We start from the raw sequence: 16,066 nt of genomic DNA, 5'->3' as shown, positions 1-16,066 counted from the left end.
TTATAATCTCTAGATATAATTAGAAATAAACCCTCTTTGCAAATGCATGTTCCAAATGCAGCTATATAGGCCTGTACAATAAGAGACTGACACTGTTCTTCCTCATCCAAAGAGGCTACAAACAGTAAATATTGTGGAATCACAGATGTCCATGCTACATAGAAAAGAAAAAAAAAAAACAATAAACAAGAATGAACGCGCACAACTTTTCCAAAAGCCGATTAGACTGGAGATCCCTGCATAATTATCGACATGCACTGATCAATAACACACAACGCAGTCCTCAACAACATCTGAGTAAAAAAAAAAAAAAAAAAGGCTGAGAGAGAGAGAGGGAAGGAGAGGAGGAGGAGGAGGAGGAAGAGGAGGAAGAGGAAGAGGAGTGAGTGATGTTGCTGTGCTGGACGCACCGCGGCCAATCCCGCACTATCCATCTTCATTGGAGCTTTGTGTGCGCAAAAAGCAAAGGCGCGCATAAGGTAAAGCCCGCATCAAAGCCGCGGCTTTATTTTTATATCCAATAGATCAGCAGGCAGACAAAGCTTTATTTTCGCCAGGAGAGAGATATTTTACCTCTGCCTTACGGTTTTATGTTGGAGAGGTGTCAGCCGGGGGGAAATGGATGGCTAATGCATAGGCAAAGCGCTGCTCGCCTCCACATGCACGTCAGAGGGGGGGCTGCAGGGGAGAGCAGCGGGGATTTAGGGCCCCTGGGGGCCCAACAGGGGGGAGGGGGGGGGGGACGACGACTCCACTCATACTGTAGCTCAGAACACAGTTCAACACATAAGCACAGCTCAGTTAAACCTATGCAGGAGTTTGCAAATATTTGCTTTTTTGCTAATAATCTAGGGCTGGTCCTGATATTTATGGGGGCATATAGTCAGATAATGAGAGAATAAAAACCTGATGTGAAATAAGTTGGACTAAAATGACAAAATAATTGATTTGGCTATAGACTAGATTTACTGAACTGTTTAATATAATCTGATGACACAGGACTAAGACTACATTAAAAAAACTAGATGACAAAATTAAGAGAGAAAACATTTTGACTAAAATGTTATGACTTTTAAGCGACTAAAACTACACCAAGGATAACAATGACAAACTATTAAGCATTTCTGTCTACCTGATGTGAAATAAATTGGACCAAAATGACAAAGTAATTAATTTGGTTAGACTAGATTTACTGAAATGTTTAATATAATCTAATGACTAAAAAATAAGGGCATTTGACACAGGACTAAGACTAAATAAAAAAAAAAAAATAGACACCAAAATTAAGAGAGAAAACATTTTGACTAATGACTTTTAAGCGACTAAAACTGTACGGAGGATAAAAATTACAAACTAATAAGCGTTTCTGTCCAAAGACTAAATCTAAAAATATCTGCCATATAGAACACTGATTAGGAACACACACACAAAAGAAATTAAATCCAGTATAAATTTTAAGAAGAATTGTGTCGTATACAAACATGCAGCAACAATAAACTACCATTACAAATATTGAATAGATGTTATCATTCAGTAACTTTCAACCAACAACTGAATCAAATTCATGTTGTCATCATCGACTGAAAGCTCAGACAAAAAAAAGATCAGTATATATCAGTGAATGACACACACCTCAGTTAGATCAATACAGGCGTTTACTGGAATTGGCCTTTTGTTGAAAATCCAGGACAAAGTCCCCCCCCCCCCCACACCTTCCCAAAGTTCATTTATACAGTATTATCATAGGTCATGTTAAAACTAGTGGCATTAGGGATGCGATTACGATTTGTTTTCAAGGTCAAAAATGAGCTTTCACGCTCTACTAAATTAACCTGGACAAATTTGAGGAAATACAAATTACAAACATTAAGCAGATTATTTAAATAAACACCGAAATTGTAACAAAAAAAATAGACAGAGCGTATTTGTAATTTGCTCTTTTAGGGCAGCCACTATGTAATTAAGCAGCCAAGTGGTTTGTTTAACGCTAGGGGGCCGGCTATAAATTCATCGCAGACCACCATTTGAAAAAAACCTGACATGATGACATGACATTATATTAATTTATTCAGTTGTTTAAATATCATTTTTTTCCAAATTGGATTCTTTATTTAAAGGTCTAATGTATCCAACATTTTCCTTTTGATAAATGTGTGTGCAGGTTTATAAGCATGGGACATCAATCAATCAATAGTCTATAGGTTTTAGTGGGGTCAGAGGCTTGAACATTTACATTTCATTTATTAATGCAAATTTAAAGGGGGACACATCATGTAAAACTCACTTTTTCAGTGCATGTGCTCATACATTTAGGTATCCGGAGTGCCTACCAACCCACAAACTGTTTTTTTTGTGGGCTGCCTGGATCAGAAAACATGTGATTCAACAAGCCATTCAGATCCGGCTCCCCTTCCTATGTCACATGCAGGCTCAATAGAAAAAAAGTGCACCATATTTTTTTTCTTGCAATCCAATCAGAGCAGACTGGGTTTTTTCAGGAGCGGGGCTTGAAGAGACAGGCGCTAAAACGGAGCGTTTCAGACAGAGGGTGAATACAGGTATATCCAAACAGACAGGATGAGAAAAATAAAGATTTTTTTCAACATTAAAGCATGTAAACATGTTCTAGTAGAAACTCAAAATAAAAGTATGAACCTGGAAATGAGCATGATATGTCCCCTTTAAAATATTTTGAACAGCCTTACAACACGTAAGTGGCACCATAAAAACACATCTGTTGAAATCGGCCTTGAAATCTTCACATTAGCTGAATCTACTTCAGGCCCACTCTAACACATCCCCATACAGAACTATTAGCTAGTTGTTAAAATATTATGCACTGCTCACTCCCTGACATGAATGCAGATTTCTCGCCACATGCTGCAAAGAGTTAACGAGATTTACAATGCCGCTCAGAACACAGAGCTTCCCTGTCATATTTCCCCCTCATGCTAAATAGAAATCTTAAGAAGTAATTGGAATTTACTGCATACCTGAATAACTGCATATAAATAAGCACACATTTCATCGGGGGGTTCACTGACACTGTTTGGTCGCATAAAAACTGCTGCATACATTATAATACACAGCAAATAATCTTATTTTGCCGGAGCCTTTGCTACATGCTTGGGATTCCGTCCAAATTACCGAGGATTCAAACAAGCGTTTTCAATTTATTAAACCTATATGGGCAACATTTCATTTTAATGGGACAATTTATTTCTGGGAAGGGATTATCAGGGCTTGGTTGAAACCATGGCAGTGTGTAAATCTGACAGTGTTCATCTCATTTAAAGGCAGGCAGGCAGCCCTTCTTTGCTCAGGCCTGTTTCAGTGGACGGAGAAGGTGAGATTCAGATGCCTCGCAAAAGGCCTCGACCCTTTCTACTTGTCCTGTGGCTCAAAAGCAAAACTAGCTCATTGACTTTGGCCATGTCTCCCAGACAAATTCCTCAATTCTCAACACCTTTATGAGCCTGCATGCGCTTACTGAATTTGGCGGAGGAGGACACAAATCCTCCGGATGGGATTGGCAGTCATGCCCCCGGTCTCTCGGCCCGACACGCTCGGGATGTAAAGTGGTCGTCGACGGCGCGACCCCCCGGTCGAGAGGGCTCAGCGGATTTGGAGATAATGACATTGCCGCCTCTATTAAGATTCACATTAACCATTTCACCACACGACCCCATTTCCCTTTGTCCTAGCCCCTGTGTCAAAAGCCTCGCCGCCTTACCGTGCCTGTGGTAATATTCAAAAGCTGGCCAAACAACCTGCATGCGCACAACCTCTATTCCTGGGAAGGACAAGAGAGCCTGTCTATATGCAAAGAATACAGAGGAAATTTATCCCACTTGTTGAAAGCAAACCCCCTTAACATTCATGGAACAAACTATTTGGCTGCAAATAGATCCCCTATGCCTGTATCTGACATTTTCCATATTGGAACACACACTCACTCTTTTTCTTTTTCACTGACTGAAAGACACCTACACCAAGTGACCTCTCTCTCTCCGTCTCTCTCTCCCTCTCTCTCTCTCTGTCACACACACCAACCCCTGCTGGCTCCCAGAGCTGTGACTGTGGGAGGGAGGCCAAATTGTTTGTCTCTCCCTGTGTCAAGGCTCCACAGCGGGGATGAGACCATGAGAACAACTGCTCCCTGTCTGGCTTCTGGCTGATGGCTCCATCAAGGTAGAGCAACAGGGAGTCTGACGCTGGATGAGGTTCAATGCGTGTGTGGGTGAGTGTTATGTGTTTTAGGAGAAGTAGGGTGATCTTTCCAGGAGTCAGGAGTGATGCTGTGTACAACAACCAAGGAGAGCAGTTACATTAAAAGGGACTTGAAAAGCGATTGTTGGAAAGAAAAGTGCAATATCATTGAATTCTTCGCACCAAAGATGGAAACAAAATAGATATATAAAAAAAGTGCTATAGGCATAAAAGATAAAAGAAGAGGTGACAAACTATAAAACAAAGAACTCAGGTACTACCTTTCTAAGAAAACTTGAGCATCCAGTAAATATTATGAGGATTTATTCCATACAACTCTTGTTGTGTGCCTGAGAAACAGACAATTTAGCATCCTGATTCCTCTAGCAGCTTCTACTGAAAGTTATGTTCCCATACAACTAAACTGCATTCTCAATTACGTTTGGAGAGAAACGTATTTTGTCGCGTATTACGTTTGTCTTTGACGTATCACAAATATGTTTGTAATAGAGTGGTGCAGGAATGAGTCCTAACACCCGGAAATGAGTTAGCATTTTAGCACTTCTGGTTCCCTCGTCTGAAAGTCAATGGGTTTTTAGTTTGATACCTGAAATAAGGTCTGTGGTTAGATTTTAACGTTTTGTTCTACGACATAAAATACATCAGTAAATACACCACTCAAGGAATTTTAAAGCTTTTACGTGTCTTAAAAAAGGCGGTTGCTAACAAGTGGCTAAATTAGACGACAAAACGTCACCATGTTGATTCGTCCTCCTTTTAGTCGCGCTCATGTGATCGTGGTGTAGTTTCCTTTATAGCCTAACGTTAGCTTTTTACTTCTGCTGTTTGCATTAACACTTCGATAATCATAAAAGCGGTGTTCATTTGCGGAGATTATTTTGATGAACAAAACTTGTAAGTACCATAAACATGTCTTTGCCACAGAGCTTATTTTCTGCAATAATCCAAAATCCAATGGAAAAAAACCATTGGGTTTTTGTTGAGGGAACCCAGGGCGATGCTAACTTCCGGGTTGCCCTACAAAAATATGACATCCCTGCAGCACTCTATGATGGTCGGAAGGCTGCAGCAAGCGACATAGTAGAACGAGCAACGCACAGAGCAGGTGGTGTAGTACATCGAGCGACCGTTATTGAAAGTTACGTGGTATAATTACAAATATAGCAAGCGACAAAGTGGGTGGGAGGGGCCATAGATGGGTCAAACAAACACTGGACTTTTACCCAGGAGACTGCTGTTCATGTCCCATGTGAAACTAAAACACTTATTTCAAATACTGCAACAAACGTAGTTGTTTTGTTCTAATTTACAATGTTGACCATCTGTATAAAACTGTTTAAAACTGTTTAAAACTGCGACCGTAATCAAGATCTGATGCCTGGAATGGAGTGATGGCCAGTTGACTAGAGAATACAGGTTACAGTGATGAGTGTTGAAAGTAGCACCGGTGACAAAGTGAATGGCAGTATGGTAGATGACGTCCAGTTTACTGAGAAGGTTTTTGGAGGCCAATCTGTTGATTAAATTGCCATAATCCAGGATTGGTAGAATTGTCTTCTTAACCAAGGTTTTCTTTGCAGAATGAGTAAAAGATGCTTTATTACAGTATAGAAAGCCAATTTGTGCTTTTTGTGTTTTCATTTGCGTAAATAAAGATATGTCTAGCATAAATTGACGCAAAAAGGCACAAAATAGTGCATACAAATTCATCAGAATGGAGGAAATTATGTGTTTGATGCTCACATTTTCCTGGGGGAGGACCTCCAGACACCCCAAATTTCAAATGAAACCTACGCCCTTGGTCATTGGTTTGTTTTAAATAAATACATTTTAATATAATTTTAACAGTGTCACAAAAGTAGTTATTCCAGGCATTTCTTTTTTTATTTGCAAAAATCACCATTTATGAATTTGGGCCCCTGACCCTCTGACATATATACTGTATGGAACCCCTGTGATCCTTTAACCAGGACATACTGTACACAGGAGCATACAGTGCATTGTGTGCAGTGCATTTATTGGAGAGTATTTAGTCATATTGCCATCCCTGCTCCTGTATTTCGCTGAACTCTTTCTCTCCATTCATATCATTTCCCAATTCTTCTCTTGTGATAATGTGGATGAGGTATTTATGCTGCTGCATGGAGAACCCTCCTCCTCTCCCGACTTGCTATGCCTGCAGATGAGTTGAAAGGGTGAGGAGGTCGCAACCTTCCTGGGGGATGTTTTACGATGACACGGCCGGGAAGGTCTGATTTGTCTCCACTGGAGCGTGCTGCTGGCGTCTTCACACCTGGCCATAGAGAAAGAGAGAGACAGAGAGAGAGAGAGAGGGAGTGTGCACAGGAAGAGTGTCGGTGATGGTTGGGGGGTGGTGGGGGTGTTTGTTGGAGGTTGAGCATCACAAGGTGGAGGAGGGTGGGTTGTAAATTAGCCGGCTTGGCAGACTGATGGTCAGCAGCAACAGCACCCACCTTGACCCCCGCTTAGGACGTCCAGCTGAGCCCTGAGGGAGGAGGAGGAGGAGGAGGAGGAGGAGGAAGATGATTCCAAGCTATTGGACCTCAGATGTGACCATGTAGGTTCACCTTTATCTCTATGTGGTAAACAATACATATTGTGGTCACTGCCCACTCATTCAAGTTATAGTCATAATTATATCTTTCAACTAACCTTTGGCTTTTTGACATATTAATACTGATTAAAAGTGCATAATAAATATGAATTATGGTGTGATGAAATAGGGTGTTTAACCCATTGACATACAGTTTTACAGTTTCGCCTTTTTGTTTCCCCTTAAGTAAGTGCCTTTAAAGTTGTTAGAGTCATCTTATTCCACTCTGTCTGACAATATATACATTTTATATTAATTGCGATTAATCGCATGATTTGCATCTGTTCAAAATGTACCTTAAATGGAGATTTGTCAAGTATATAATACTCTTATCAACATGGGTGTTAGGTTTTGTTTTAGGTTGGACCCTAAAGCAGAGACTGACACAGGTAAGTAAAAAATAACATAGTTTATTTTCCAACGAAGAGGAAAAATGCAAGCAGGAGGGCGGGGAGCTGACCGGCTCGTGGCAAGTAGAGAATGGAACACGAGGACTGAGCACATGGGAAATCTCATTCACTGGAGACGCAGAAGCAGCGAGGCAAACCGGATGATCTGCGCACAGGAAAAAAAACACAGGTAAGTAAGATGGTCACAAGCGAACACTAGAAAAATAGCAATCTTGAAAAAAACACTAAGGAGGAAGGAACGTGATGCACTACCGAATGAGGCAGAAATATCTGGCACCGTAGTGGAGTGGAGACCAAGCTTTTATGGGAAGGTTGATGATATGAGTGGAACCTGGTGTGCCTTGTCTGCTGCCAAAGGCGGAGCCAGCCACACCCCCTGCCACACACATGCCCTGCCAGGAGGAAAATACAGAGGGGAAGGGGAAAAAGAGAGACACAAAAATCCAACAACCAAAAACAAAACTTACAGAATCATCACACGCTCAAGCAAAATATGCTCAAATCATAACATGGTAAACTGTAGCCCAACAGGCAACAACAGCTGTCAGTGTGTCAGTGTGCTGAATTGACTATGACTTGCCCCAAACTGCATGTGATTATCATAAAGTGGGCATGTCTGTAAAGGGGAGACTCGTGGGTACCCAGAGAACCCACTTTCATTCACATGTGTTGAGATCAGAGGTCAAGGGACCCCTTGAAAATGGCCATGCCTTTTTTTTCTCGACAAATTTTGCATAAGTCTTGAGCGTTATTTAGCCTCCTTTGCGACAAGCTAGTATGACATGATTGGTATCAATGGGTTCCTTAGGTGTTGTAGTTTAATATGATATCAGTATCTTCCCTTTAGCTTTAAAACGGAGCCCGCTACACCCTTAAAATCGCAAGTTGTGTTTATACGTTAAAGAAATTAGTGGCATTAACACAACTTTGCGTAAATATATATGTGTATATATATATATATATATGTGTGTGTGTGTGTGTGCATGTAGTAGTGTGTATGTACAGTATGTATGTAGTATGTAGTGTGGGCCAGCCTGCATTATGAACATTGTATTCTGTTTTGATAGTGACAATACCCCGATCACCATCAAAAACACCCTTTCAAAATACATCTTTGGCATATCTGTTTTTCGATATGCACCAATATCAATATATCTGTGAGAAACATAAGTCAGTGACAATTTCATTGATAATATCAGCTTGGCCGCATATATCTCCACCCTTTCTATCAATACTGACAATTAGACACACAAAGCTGTTTGTATAGGCAAACATGCACACAAATAGTTTGGATTAAAAAGCATGCAGCCCTCTCCACCTTCCACAAAAACTAGCCTATAGTAAATTGGCCTATATTAAACAAATCAATCTCACGCATGGCAGTCCATCGATCTGCTGTTTCTTTGTGGTTTATTTGCAATCATGGAGCTCATTAATGGAGAAAATTATCTGAGTCACCCCAAGGTGCTTCAGCTGGGGAGGAGAGAGTTAAACAAGCTACAGGGGCACACCACTAGAAAGAGGAAGAGAAAACCTCATTTGCATGGAGTTTGCTGGAATGCACCCCCCTCTATGGGGCAAATAGGTGGGAGAGTTAGCACCCTGCAACACACATCCCAAACACACTCTAATAAATCATGCAATCCCTGATACTGGAAGACAAACATGGGAGCAGATCTAATCAGGACTGGCGGAATCCTTTTATCTGGACCCATCTCTGGCCGGTCACACACCGTACACAGTCCCACGCTCCTCTTATGACAAACACTGACATGGTTGATAGCCACTGATGGATAGGATCTAGGGATGGGGGGCTGGGTGGGGTTCCAAGCCCAATACTGATGTTTTAGGGATGATATTCATCTTTAAATCTGACCACTTACATACCAAACAAGCTGCCAATTTCAGTGTCATTGGACAGTGAAACCCTCCTTTGTGTCTATACAGTATTGCTCCCACTACAAGCCAGACTAATGAGACTTTTTGTGATTGGCAGTCTAGAGCAGATGCAGCAGCAGACCATAAACCAAAAGTTCGGTGGGATCTTGGGATGCATTTCTGATTCTAGGTGAATATGTTTTTACGAAACTAAACGTTGATCGGACAGCCTGATGTGTATAAATGTAACACCAGAAGTGAAAGTTGCCCTCAGTACTCATCTACACCTGTATCACTGTGGGAAATCAGACAAAGTCATATCACTGATATCACCTTCATGATTTCAAACACTTTCCAAGGCGGACTTCAAATGAATTCAGTTGAACTGGGCTTTCTGTAAATATTCACTGTGTCAGTTACAGGTAGATCACTGGATACCCCCCCCTCCCCTCCCCACCCACCCACCCACACACACACACACACACACACACACACACTTTCTGTAACACTGCGGCCCTCCATGAATCAAACACAGCCAATTCACAGGGGAGCCATCATTGGGAATATATAGCAGCTCCTGGGTTACTTTGTATTGTAATAGATGCATTGTGCCGCTAAAGAATATCCCAGCCTGTATTCAAGCAGAATGAACAAAAAGGGAAGCAGAAGAAAGAGTCTGGTGCAGATTCAGGGGAAAGTAGTGTAATTAGAAAGAGATGGGATCGGGGGGAGGTTCGGTTGCTCTAGATGTGAAATCTAATTTCTATATAATGTCATTTAAATCCTGTGATCCAGGAATTGTATTTGAACTCGGATTATCGGAATCATCAGCCTGTGAATGCCTAAGATCCCAGCCACTGTTTGTGTGTATGGGAGGGTGGGGTTTGGAGGGGGGAGGGATTTAGTGTTCCTCAAGTTCACAAGTTGCAAGCTTTTTTGGGATGATTATAGTGGTGGAAAGAAAAGATGAAATCCATTTAAAGTGGAATAAAAATGCAGAGCTGGAGGGAATAAAGGAAGGATTTGAAGACAGCACAGAGAGACAGAATGAGCGGGAACTCGTTTAAGCAGGGAACTTTATCTTTTGCTTGCAATCACCAAACCAAGTTTGGAAGCAACAATGAAGTGAAAAATGATTTTTCATTTTGTTTGCTGGTATGCCATGCTATTGTAGGTGTGTAGTGTTAAATGGCAAAGTCAGACGTTGCATTACTCTCACCTCTGGAAGATAGTCTGTTACAGCATACATCAATACAATACATCCCATACTGTTTCACACTGTCCATGTTCTGAGCTCTGCATGTCTGTTGAGGACAATAACATTTTTTTTTAGGCTCAGCAGCTCTTTAGGGAAAAGGAGAGATTCGGGGAGATTGAATTCATGATCATTCACTTGGATGATACACTGAGACACAACAGAACTTTATGAATCCCTTCAGAGCAAATGCAAACTACATTTGAGAATAACAAATAAATGAATAAATACTGAAGCCAACTGATGTGCCACACGAACAGCAGGTGCCCAAGATGTCTAGAGATTTCCATACAGAGGAAGTAATGCTTGGTTTTTAGCCCTGAGTAGAGTTGAAAAGTCAGTTGGTTGAAACATGAAACAAAAAAGTGGTTGCCGCTCATCGTATTGCTGGGAAAGCACAGTAACAAGTGAAGGCGACCCAGCTGAGCCGATCTACATTTGTATCAACTCCTCTCCCCTCTCATCACAGTTTTGACAGTAAGAGAGAATCCAGTAAGCAAATCAAACTTAAAGGGACTGTTTGTAAGAATCAGAAATTGGTTGTAACAGCGACACCTGTGGCCGTTAAGTCAACGAAAGTCAGCGTCCTGTTGCTCACGCTCGCCTTTGTGCATGCACTACCTGAATGTGAGCGAGCATCCGTCAAAACAGTGAGGCGACACATGTCAGCTAAAACCACAATATCACTCTATATTTCACCTGCTTGGCAGTAATGTTAGCTGACCAGATGGAGGTCTCTCCATGAATCACTGCTGATCCTAGTGTCGGCTTTTCCAGCTTCAGTCTCCCGACCGCAGTCGGAGGGAGAAACCGGCACCCGGTCGGAGACAATAACGTTTCTCGCTGCAGAGCCCCGTCACTTCACAAGACACGGGAAACCTCTGTTGGTCTGGAGGAGCTGCAGCATTTATTTCTGCACAAACGTCCACTGTACAGTCACTAGATATTCTCAGAGCTAAACTAACTCTTCTGCAGTGTGTAGAGTGCGCGCATGCATGTGAGGTGGAGCGAGCTGTGAGTGACGGAAAGCAGGCAGGCAGAGGAGCAGAGTACAGCAGAGACTCCGGCCCTGGAGACCAAAGCTACGGTCTTCCCCGCGTCCTCCGACCGCGGCCAACACTGTTTTGCAGGATGGATTTCACTAGATATAACTTTGGTGCTTCCGTGTAGTTTGTGTTGGAGTCTGAGTCTGAACAGCGTAGCCACATGTGAGCGCGCATGGGACACTGACCCGGATTGATTTATACGTGTAAGAAGTTACAAACAGTCCCTTTAGACAGTAAAAGTGGGGGCAGATGGGGGTGTGAAATTATGCCATTGCGACCAGCTGATGTCTGATATTTACTGAAAAATCCATAAGCCGTTTTCTCATATGAACTCCAGACAATGTCCGAGTTGCCCTTTCACACATGTAACACACAACAGGGGATTATCTGTGTCAGACTCTTTCTCACCTGCTGGAAATACTTTGGTTTAGGCGAGGGGTGGTGCCTAGGTAGAGCGTGCAGGAGGCGGGACATGATGCAGATTATACCGCGGTCACTGAGCCAGTTCGTAATTTGGTCATAAACAATCAAGTCTCTTGCTGTTTTTCAAATTGTCTGACAATTTCGGCATCAGTCCTTACCAACAGAAGTTCCTGAATGTGGTCATCTCAACAGTTAAGGCATTTCTGTTGCCCAGTAACTGACCCCTTCTTCACCCTCGGATGTTTCCGTTTTTTCGCCAGCCGCATAACAGAAACATCATCAGCCGCTCATTGACTCAACAGCCAATGACCGGCTCTATTCACATATGGGCTCAATCAATCGGGCATTACAGACTTTATAGTAGGGGGCTGGCAGGGTAGTACGTTTAATGTCTGGTCCGAATGATTCAAAAATTTGTGTGCGCACATACTGCTCCTTCGGGTAATGTTGAGATAAATTCAAGGTTGTAGTGCATGTGTGAAAAGGGCTACATTGTACAGCATTGAACAAGTTGAACAAGAATGTTTGCAGTCCTGCTTATATCATTGTTCATTACTACTTAAGTCACTCTACAGGGTGTAGATGTTCCAACGGCCTATATTCCGAAACACCAATAGTCCGAAAAATGTCCCGACAGTAGAAACACATGGCTAATTACTATGCAAAATGAAGTCATCGGATCTCGTTGCAATATTCATTTTCCTACCATGGTGAAGGCATGACCCACCCTGCTCTGCCTTTGGTTTGTTTATACTAATATCCTTACCCTAAACCTAACTAATCTCACCCCGCATTCAATGCACAGAGAAGGGAAGGTCCGATGATGTCATTCTCTCTCATAATTAGCCATGTGCTCCTGTTTGTTGCAGGGAGAGTGTGTATTTTTGGAGCAATGAGCCTTCGGAACAATGGGCAGTCCCCGACAGGGAACACTTGAACAACATAAAGATGTCCAAACCTTTTCTTTGCTCTCTTTTCAGCTGGCAAACAACAAAACTGCATCACAGACAACATCTGGTGAGGAGTGGGACAGGCAGCAAATCACTTTTTCACGGTCGCAATGTTGTCTGATAAAATCAACATAAATATATATTTATGACAACAGCTGTATCATCGGCTATATTGCCGATCTATCCACTAACAGTCATTATTATTTTGCTGAATGTCATATTTGCATGTAGCAGTAGGACTTCCGTTTCGCATGATTGCATCAAACACATGAGCTAGCATGCAGCGCATGTTTTACAGAGACTGTCTATAGTCTTCTCTGTGCGATGTAAGAGAGTATCCAGCAGCAGTTCACGCCTCAGTCCCAGCGCGCTGAGCTGACAATAAAACAGAGGAAGCTCTCAGTGGAGCCTACAGGTGTGCTGCATTGTCTTTCCTCTGTGACAGCCCTGAAAGGAGAACATGCTACTCACTGTGGCGAGCCTGATTGTAGTGGCGTTATCGACCAGCTCCCTGGTGTAATTCCCAGATACAGCGCGGCAGAGACAAACGCAGGTAAAAACACTCGAAATCTTTTATCTCCACCGAGCAGCCGACGGCAGGGTGAGAGTTCTCCTTTCCCTCAAGCCAAAACACAGAATACTGGCAGGGATGCGGCTGTTATGTGCTTCTTCTTACTAGTCCAAATGCATGCTTTAAACTCAGTCAGTTGTTGTGGACACATATCTGTAGAGAAGAATATCAAGTCAATTCTAAGATGAGCTTTAAAAGGAGATCCAAGTCGAGACGGAGACCGGAACAAATCAAGATCACAACTGACACAAGCGCTGCAGATTAAAGATTTCTGGGCGAACAGACATCTGCAATTCCACTCGGTATACCTCTGAACGTCAAGCTATTAATGTATAAAAGATTGCATGCAGAGGATTCTACTATAAAGTTTCAATACATTTTTTAAAAATATATATTTTAATGCTGTGTTTACCTGAAACTGAAAATGATACATTTACAGTTCTCGTCTGTTTAGACTTCACTCTGACTTATTACACATGAGCCAACAGTTGTAAACATAAAGTTATTGTACAGTCCACACTGCACCTGGACAAATACCACCATGTACAGGAAAAAGAAGAAGCAAATGATGTGGCCTTTACTGCTGCATGATGGGGGCATGCAGACCACACAACTCTTAATGGTGCATTTAAAAAGAAGTGCCTGTCATAGCCCAGGACTTAGGGCGCTTTCACGAGCCAACATTTAGTCCGTTTTAATCGACCCCTGGTGCGGTTTCGTTTACGCAGCAATCGTACTCTGGTGCAGACCAAAACAACCTGGTGCACAAGCCAAACGTTTGGACCACTTCAACAAAGCTAGCTGTCCTTTATATACATCCATGTCGCTGTATGACTAACGTTAGTTTCCGTGTTCACCCTGTGCATGACATAAATCACACCCTTGTGGGGGCATGCTCATGTGATTGGCTAAAAAGGAGGGAGACATCTAATTGGCTACAGATAATTCCCTGTTGAAAAAAAAATTATAATTTGTGGATCGTGCACATCACACACAAATGCAATGAAGTTCACACATGACAGGTAGTTTGTAAATGGAGGTTCAACTGGTTATATATGAAATGTAACAACATCCAAATAGAGAACTAATATATTGTAAAAATCGTACTTTTAGATACTTATATTTGTGGATTTCTATTACATTTATTTAAAACAAGAAATATTTGTGTGTGCATCTGAAATATATTTGGGGACCTTATCTATTTAAATATGTATTTTGTTTTTACATTTATATACAATTATAAAAATGTTTGTGTGCAATGCAAAATATTTTATACTTCAAATAATATTTCAATTAACCTGCAAGATCACTGTTATTTCACATTGTATAGTGGCCTCAAGGCCGGTACAAAGCTCAGCTGAACGTAGTGTATGTATCAATGTAAACATGCATGTACTGTAGGCATTTCCTTATGATGTGAGCTCAGGATTATTAAAACAGCTATGTGACAACTCACTGCAACCAGAGGGCCAAACCTTTGAGCAGGAGGACTCAAATCCACAGAGAAGTGACACCATGTGGGTCTGGAGGTGAGTGAAAGGGTAATGAGGAGCGCTGAATTCAACTTTCATTATGAGCTTGGATACGTCTGCTGCTCTTTATCCTCCTCTCTCACCCTTTACTTTCACTGTCCTATTCCATCCCCAACCCCCCTTCACTTTCTTGTCTCCTTTTCTTTCTTTTCCTGCTTTTCATTTTGTCTGTCTCATTCCATCTCTCCATTCACACCACCTCCATCTTGTCATTGTGCCTCGCACTCCAGCCCCTCCGGAGAAAAAAAAAGAAAATGGGAAAACGGCAAATCCTGCAGCCTCTTATGGCATCCGTGTTTACCAACCCATAATGCCGTTCTCAGATTTGTTCAGCTCCCAAGATCGCTCCTTGTGTGCATGTATCCCCCCCCCCCCCCACGCCCTCCACCCTCCACCTTTCCCTTATCACCCAACAAAGGCGGCGGATGCTGTATTTTCAGCAGCAAAACCTCCTGCAACGTTACCCCCACACCCACCACCACCACCCCCACCCTGATTGTTATAGTGGTAAGTATGCTGAAGCATCTCGCCGTTTCCTGCTGCTAAACCTGGAGACTGAGAGGGGAGTCTGCCAAAAGCTACATACATAGAGAGAGAGAGACGCCTGTCAATGCTGCATCCCCACAACCACTAACTCGAGATTAGGCGCCGCTCTGAGCTGGGAGGGATTTCAACAAGACACCTTCTTTTACCTTGATAGGTGGTGGTGGGGGGTTTAGGTGAGGGTGACAGCGGAGAAGAAATAACACAAAAAGAAATAATCTGCATCTATTCATCATTAAAGAACAGTGCGGAAAGTTGCGGATGTCACCACTGGGTTCATCATTGACACCTTGCCAATGCCGGATGGATAATTGAAGTCTAGGGTTTCTCAAAGGAATGCACATTGGAGGGAAGTTATAATACCCAGGTGGAATGAAAGGATATGTGTTACACTATGTCTGCCAATACACTCTAGCCAGTGCTTTAGGTCTCTCTAGGAGCTGAGCACACACAGCAGACAATTATATTTTGCAGTTCTTTGTCGACTTCACTCATCCAGACAGACCTGCAATCCAGATACAAAAAAAAATGAAAGAGGAGAAAACCTGCTTGCTAGATGTATGAAATCTACAGAGCAGGGTCAACTTGGTCTGCAGAACAGCATGTATACAGTG

Source organism: Sebastes umbrosus, chromosome 7, assembly GCF_015220745.1.
Source record: "Sebastes umbrosus isolate fSebUmb1 chromosome 7, fSebUmb1.pri, whole genome shotgun sequence".
NCBI classification, from domain to species: domain Eukaryota; kingdom Metazoa; phylum Chordata; class Actinopteri; order Perciformes; family Sebastidae; genus Sebastes; species Sebastes umbrosus.
This window is presented reverse-complemented; position numbering follows the sequence as displayed.